The sequence below is a fragment of the Phalangium opilio genome, unplaced genomic scaffold (assembly GCF_054372755.1).
Source record: "Phalangium opilio isolate 3A_F unplaced genomic scaffold, DU_Popi_V2 ptg000101l_1, whole genome shotgun sequence".
NCBI classification, from domain to species: Eukaryota; Metazoa; Arthropoda; class Arachnida; order Opiliones; family Phalangiidae; genus Phalangium; species Phalangium opilio.
The window spans coordinates 7,110,853-7,117,732 of NW_028324204.1; the positions used below are offsets into that span (position 1 = coordinate 7,110,853).

General features: G+C 47.4%; 2 non-coding genes across 2 annotated transcripts; both read right to left on the reverse strand.

Moving 5' to 3' along the window:
- Window positions 1-2,738: 2,738 nt before the first annotated feature.
- Window positions 2,739-2,811, reverse strand: TRNAE-CUC (transfer RNA glutamic acid (anticodon CUC)). Its single transcript has one exon. It is a non-coding gene; the product is annotated as a tRNA-Glu (tRNA).
- Window positions 2,812-6,556: 3,745 nt separating this feature from the next.
- Window positions 6,557-6,629, reverse strand: TRNAN-AUU (transfer RNA asparagine (anticodon AUU)). The gene has a single exon. It is a non-coding gene; the product is annotated as a tRNA-Asn (tRNA).
- Window positions 6,630-6,880: the final 251 nt, after the last annotated feature.

Consider the following 6,880-nt stretch of genomic DNA (forward strand, 5'->3'; position numbering starts at 1 on the left):
AACCATTGCGCCACGGAAGCCCAAAAGTTAAATGCTCGTCAGGTATTGTGTAAAAACCTTGATTTTTTACGTCAAATCTGAGACCTCACAACGCCGCTCCCGGATGGGGTCGAACCACCAACCTATTGGTTAACAGCCGAACGCGCTAACCATTGCGCAACGGAAGCCCAAAAATTAAATGGTCGTCATTTATTGTGCAAAAACTTTGGCTTTCTACGTTACATTTGAGATCCCACAACACCGCTCCCGGGTGGGCTCGAACCACCAACCTATTGGTTAAAACCGAACGCGCTAACCATTGAGCCACGGAAGCTCAGAAATTTAATGATTGTCAGGTATTGTGGAAAAACTTTGACTTTTTACGTCACATCTGAGACCTCACAACACCGCTCCCGGATGGGCTCGAACCACCAACCTATTGGTTAACAGCCGAACGTGCTAACCATTGCGCCACGGAAGCCCAAAAATTAAATGGTCGTCAGGTATTGTGGAAAAACTTTGACTTTCTACGTTACATTTGAGATCACACAACACCGCTCCCTGGTGGGCTTGAACCACCAACCTATTATTTAACAGCCGAACGTGCTAACCATTGCGCCACGGAAGCCCAAAAATTAAATGGTCGTCAGGTATTGTGGAAAAACTTTGACTTTCTACGTTACATTTGAGATCACACAACACCGCTCCCTGGTGGGCTTGAACCACCAACGTATTGGTTAACAGCCGAACGCGCTAACCATTGCGCCACGGAAGCCCAAAAGTTAAATACTCGTCAGGTATTGTGTAAAAACCTTGACTTTTTACGTCACATCTGAGACCTCACAACACCGCTCCCGGATGGGCTCGAACCACCAACCTATTGGTTAACAGCCGAACGCGCTAACCATTGCGCCACGGAAGCCCAAAAGTTTAATGCTCGTCAGGTATTGTGTAAAAACCTTGACTTTTTACGTCACATCTGAGACCTCACAACACCGCTCCCGGATGGGCTCGAACCACCAACCTATTGGTTAACAGCCGAACGCGCTAAACGTTGCGCCACGGAAGCCCAAAAGTTAAATGCTCGTCAGGTATTGTGTAAAAACCTTGACTTTTTACGTCACATCTGAGACCTCACAACACCGCTCCCGGATGGGCTCGAACCACCAACCTATTGGTTAACAGCCGAACGCGCTAACCATTGCGCCACGGAAGCCCAAAAGTTAAATGCTCGTCAGGTATTGTGTAAAAACCTTGATTTTTTACGTCAAATCTGAGACCTCACAACACCGCTCCCGGATGGGGTCGAACCACCAACCTATTGGTTAACAGCCGAACGCGCTAACCATTGCGCCACGGAAGCCCAAAAATTAAATGGTCGTCATTTATTGTGCAAAAACTTTGGCTTTCTACGTTACATTTGAGATCCCACAACACCGCTCCCGGGTGGGCTCGAACCACCAACCTATTGGTTAACAGCCGAACGCGCTAACCATTGAGCCACGGAAGCTCAGAAATTAAATGGTTGTCAGGTATTGTGGAAAAACTTTTACTTTTTACGTCACATCTGAGACCTCACAACACCGCTCCCGGATGGGCTCGAACCACCAACCTATTGGTTAACAGCCGAACGCGCTAACCATTGCGCCACGGAAGCCCAAAAATTAAATGGTCGTCAGGTATTGTGGAAAAACTTTGGCTTTCTACGTTACATTTGAGATCACACAACACCGCTCCCGGGTGGGCTCGAACCACCAACCTATTGGTTAACAGCTGAACGCGCTAACCATTGAGCCACTGAGGCCCAAAAATTAAATGGTCGTCAGGTATTGTGGAAAAACTTTGACTTTCTACGTTACATTTGAGATCACACAACACCGCTCCCTGGTGGGCTTGAACCACCAACCTATTGGTTAACAGCCGAACGCGCTAACCATTGAGCCACGGAAGCTCAGAAAATAATTGGTTATCACGTATTATGGAAAAAGTTTGACTTTTCACGCTACATCTGAGACCTCACAACACCGCTCCCGGATGGGCTCGAACCACCAACCTTTCGATTAACAGCCGAACGCGCTAACCATTGAGCCACGGAAGCTCAGAAATTAAATGGTTGTCACGTATTGTGGAAAAGTTTTGACTTTTTACGCTACATCTGAGACCACACAATACCTCTTCCGGGCGGGCTCGAACCACCAACCTTTCGATTAACAGCTGAACGCGCTAACCATTGCGCCACGGAAGCCCAAAAATTAAATGTTCGTCAGGTGTTGTGGAAAAACTCTGACATTTTACGTTACATCTGAGACGTCACAACACCGCTCCCAGGAGGGCTCGAACCACCAACCTTTCGGTTAACAACTGAACGCGCTGACCATTGCGCCACTGAAGCCCAAAAATTAAATTTTCGTCAGGTATTGAGGTAAAACCTTGACTTTTTACTTCTCATCTGAGACCTCACAACACCGCTCCCGGATGGGCTCGAACCACCAACCTTTCGGTTAACAGCCGAACGCGCTAACCATTCGCCACGGACGCCCAAAAATTAAATGCTCGTCAGGTATTTTGGAAAAACTCTGACATTTTACGTTACATCTGAGACGTCACAACACCGCTCCCGGGAGGGCTCGAACCACCAACCTTTCGGTTAACAGCTGAACGCGCTGACCATTGCGCCACTGAAGCCCAAAAATTAAATTTTCGTCAGGTATTGAGGTAAAACTTTGACTTTTTACTTCACATCCGAGACCTCACAACACCGCTCCCGGATGGGCTCGAACCACCAACCTTTCGATTGAGAGCCGAACGCGCTAACCATTGAGCCACGGAAGCTCAGAAATTAAATGGTTGTCACGTATTTTGGAAAAGTTTTGACTTTTTACGCTACATCTGAGACCCCACAACACCTCTTCCGGGCGTGCTCGAACCACCAACCTTTCGATTAACAGCTGAACGCGCTAACCATTGCGCCACGGAAGCCCAAAAGTTAAATGTTCGTCTGGTGTTGTGGAAAAACTCTGACATTTTACGTTACATCTGAGACGTCACAACACCGCTCCCGGGAGTGCTCGAACCACCAACCTTTCGGTTAACAGCTGAACGCGCTGACCATTGCGCCACTGAAGCCCAAAAATTAAATTTTCGTCAGGTATTGAGGTAAAACCTTGACTTTTTACTTCTCATCTGAGACCTCACAACACCGCTCCCGGATGGGCTCGAACCACCAACCTTTCGGTTAACAGCCGAACGCGCTAACCATTCGCCACGGACGCCCAAAAATTAAATGGTCGTCAGGTATTGTGGAAAAACTTTGGCTATTTACGTTACATTTGAGATCCAAAAACACCGCTCCCGGGTGGGCTCGAACCACCAACCTATTGGTTAACAGCCGAACGCGCTAACCATTGAGCCACGGAAGATCAGAAATTAAATGGTTGTCACGTATTATGGAAAAAGTTTGACTTTTCACGCTACATCTGAGATCCCACAACACCTCTTCCGGGTGGGCTCAAACCACCAACCTTTCGATTAAGAGCTGGACGCGCTAATTACTGCGCCACGGAAGCCCAAAAATTAAATGTTCGTCAGGTATTGTGGAAAAACTCTGACATTTTACGTAACATCTGAGACGTCACAACACCGCTCCCGGATGGGCTCGAACCACCAACCTTTCGGTTAACAGCCGAACGCGCTAGCCATTGCGCCACGGACGCCCAAAAATTAAATGGTTGTCAGGTATTGTTGAAAAGTTACGACTTTTCACGCTACATCTGAGACCCGACAAATCCTCTCTCGTTTGGGCTCGAACCACCAACCTTTCGGTTAACAGCTGAACGCACTAACCATTGCGCCACAAAGCCCAAAAATTAAATGGTCGTCAGGTATTGTAGAAAAACTTTGGCTATTTACGTTACATTTGAGATCCAAAAACACCGCTCCCGGGTGGGCTCGAACCACCAACCTTTCGATTAACAGCTGAACGCGCTAACCATTGCGCCACGGAAGCCCAAAAATTAAATGCTCGTCAGGTATTGTGGAAAAACTCTGACATTTTACGTTACATCTGAGACGTCACAACACCGCTGCCGGGAGGGCTCGAACCACCAACCTTTCGGTTAACAGCTGAACGCGCTGACCATTGCGCCACTGAAGCCCAAAAATTAAATTTTCGTTAGGTATTGAGGTAAAACTTTGACTTTTTACTTCACATCCTAGACCTCACAACACCGCTCCCGGATGGGCTAGAACCTCCAACCTATTGGTTAACAGCCGAACGCGCTAACCATTGAGCCACGGAAGCTCAGAAATTAAATGGTTGTCAGGTATTGTTGAAAAGTTACGACTTTTCAAGCTACATCTGAGACCCCACAAAACCTCTCTCGTTTGGGCTCGAACCACCAACCTTTCGGTTAACAGCTGAACGCGCTGACCATTGCGCCACTGAAGCCCAAAAATTAAATGTTCGTCAGGTATTGTGGAAAAACTCCGACATTTTACGTTACATCTGAGACGTCACAACACTTCTCCCGGATGGGCTCGAACCACCAACCTATTGGTTAATAGCCGAACGCGCTAACCATTGCGCCACTGAAGCCCAAAAATTAAATTTTCGTCAGGTATTGAGGTAAAACTTTGACTTTTTACTGCACATCTAGGGCCTCACAACACCGCTCCCGGATGGGCTCAAACCACCAACCTTTCGATTAAGAGCTGGACGCGCTAATTACTGCGCCACGGAAGCCCAAAAATTAAATGTTCGTCAGGTATTGTGGAAAAACTCTGACATTTTACGTAACATCTGAGACGTCACAACACCGCTCCCGGATGGGCTCGAACCACCAACCTTTCGGTTAACAGCCGAACGCGCTAGCCATTGCGCCACGGACGCCCAAAAATTAAATGGTTGTCAGGTATTGTTGAAAAGTTACGACTTTTCACGCTACATCTGAGACCCGACAAATCCTCTCTCGTTTGGGCTCGAACCACCAACCTTTCGGTTAACAGCTGAACGCACTAACCATTGCGCCACGGAAGCCCAAAAATTAAATGGTCGTCAGGTATTGTAGAAAAACTTTGGCTATTTACGTTACATTTGAGATCCAAAAACACCGCTCCCGGGTGGGCTCGAACCACCAACCTTTCGATTAACAGCTGAACGCGCTAACCATTGCGCCACGGAAGCCCAAAAATTAAATGCTCGTCAGGTATTGTGGAAAAACTCTGACATTTTACGTTACATCTGAGACGTCACAACACCGCTGCCGGGAGGGCTCGAACCACCAACCTTTCGGTTAACAGCTGAACGCGCTGACCATTGCGCCACTGAAGCCCAAAAATTAAATTTTCGTTAGGTATTGAGGTAAAACTTTGACTTTTTACTTCACATCCTAGACCTCACAACACCGCTCCCGGATGGGCTAGAACCTCCAACCTATTGGTTAACAGCCGAACGCGCTAACCATTGAGCCACGGAAGCTCAGAAATTAAATGGTTGTCAGGTATTGTTGAAAAGTTACGACTTTTCAAGCTACATCTGAGACCCCACAAAACCTCTCTCGTTTGGGCTCGAACCACCAACCTTTCGGTTAACAGCTGAACGCGCTGACCATTGCGCCACTGAAGCCCAAAAATTAAATGTTCGTCAGGTATTGTGGAAAAACTCCGACATTTTACGTTACATCTGAGACGTCACAACACTTCTCCCGGATGGGCTCGAACCACCAACCTATTGGTTAATAGCCGAACGCGCTAACCATTGCGCCACTGAAGCCCAAAAATTAAATTTTCGTCAGGTATTGAGGTAAAACTTTGACTTTTTACTGCACATCTGAGGCCTCACAACACCGCTCCCGGATGGGCTCGAACCACCAACCTTTCGGTTAACAGCCGAACGCGCTAACCATTGCGCCACGGACGCCCAAAAAAAATGGTCGTCAGGTATTGCGGAAAAACTTTGGCTATTTACGTTACATTTGAGATCCAAAAACACCGCTCCCGGGTGGGCTCGAACCACCAAGCTATTGGTTAACAGCCGAACGCGCTAACCATTGAGCCACGAAAGATCAGAAAATAAATGGTTATCACGTATTATGGAAAAAGTTTGACTTTTCACGCTTCATCTGAGACCTCACAACACCTCTCCCGGGTGGGCTCGAACCACCAACCTATTGGTTAACAGCTGAACACGCTAACCATTGCGCCACGGAAGCCCAAAAATTAAATGGTCGTCAGGTATTGTGGAAAAACTTTGGCTATTTACGTTACATTTGAGATCCAAAAACACCGCTCCAGGGTGGGCTCGAACCACCAAGCTAATGGTTAACAGCCGAACGCGCTAACCATTGAGCCACGAAAGATCAGAAAATAAATGGTTATCACGTATTATGGAAAAAGTTTGACTTTTCACGCTACATCCGAGACCTCACAACACCTCTCCCGGGTGGGCTCGAACCACCAACCTTTCGGTTAACAGCTGAACGCGCTGACCATTGCGCCACTGAAGCCCAAAAATTAAATGTTCGTCAGGTATTGTGGAAAAACTCCGACATTTTACGTTACATCTGAGACGTCACAACACTTCTCCCGGATGGGCTCGAACCACCAACCTATTGGTTAATAGCCGAACGCGCTAACCATTGCGCCACGGAAGCTCAGAAATTAAATGGTTGTCACGTATTGTGGAAAAGTTTTGACTTTTTACGCTACATCTGAGACCACACAATACCTCTTCCGGGCGGGCTCGAACCACCAACCTTTCGATTAACAGCTGAACGCGCTAACCATTGCGCCACGGAAGCCCAAAAATTAAATGTTCGTCAGGTGTTGTGGAAAAACTCTGACATTTTACGTTACATCTGAGACGTCACAACACCGCTCCCAGGAGGGCTCGAACCACCAACCT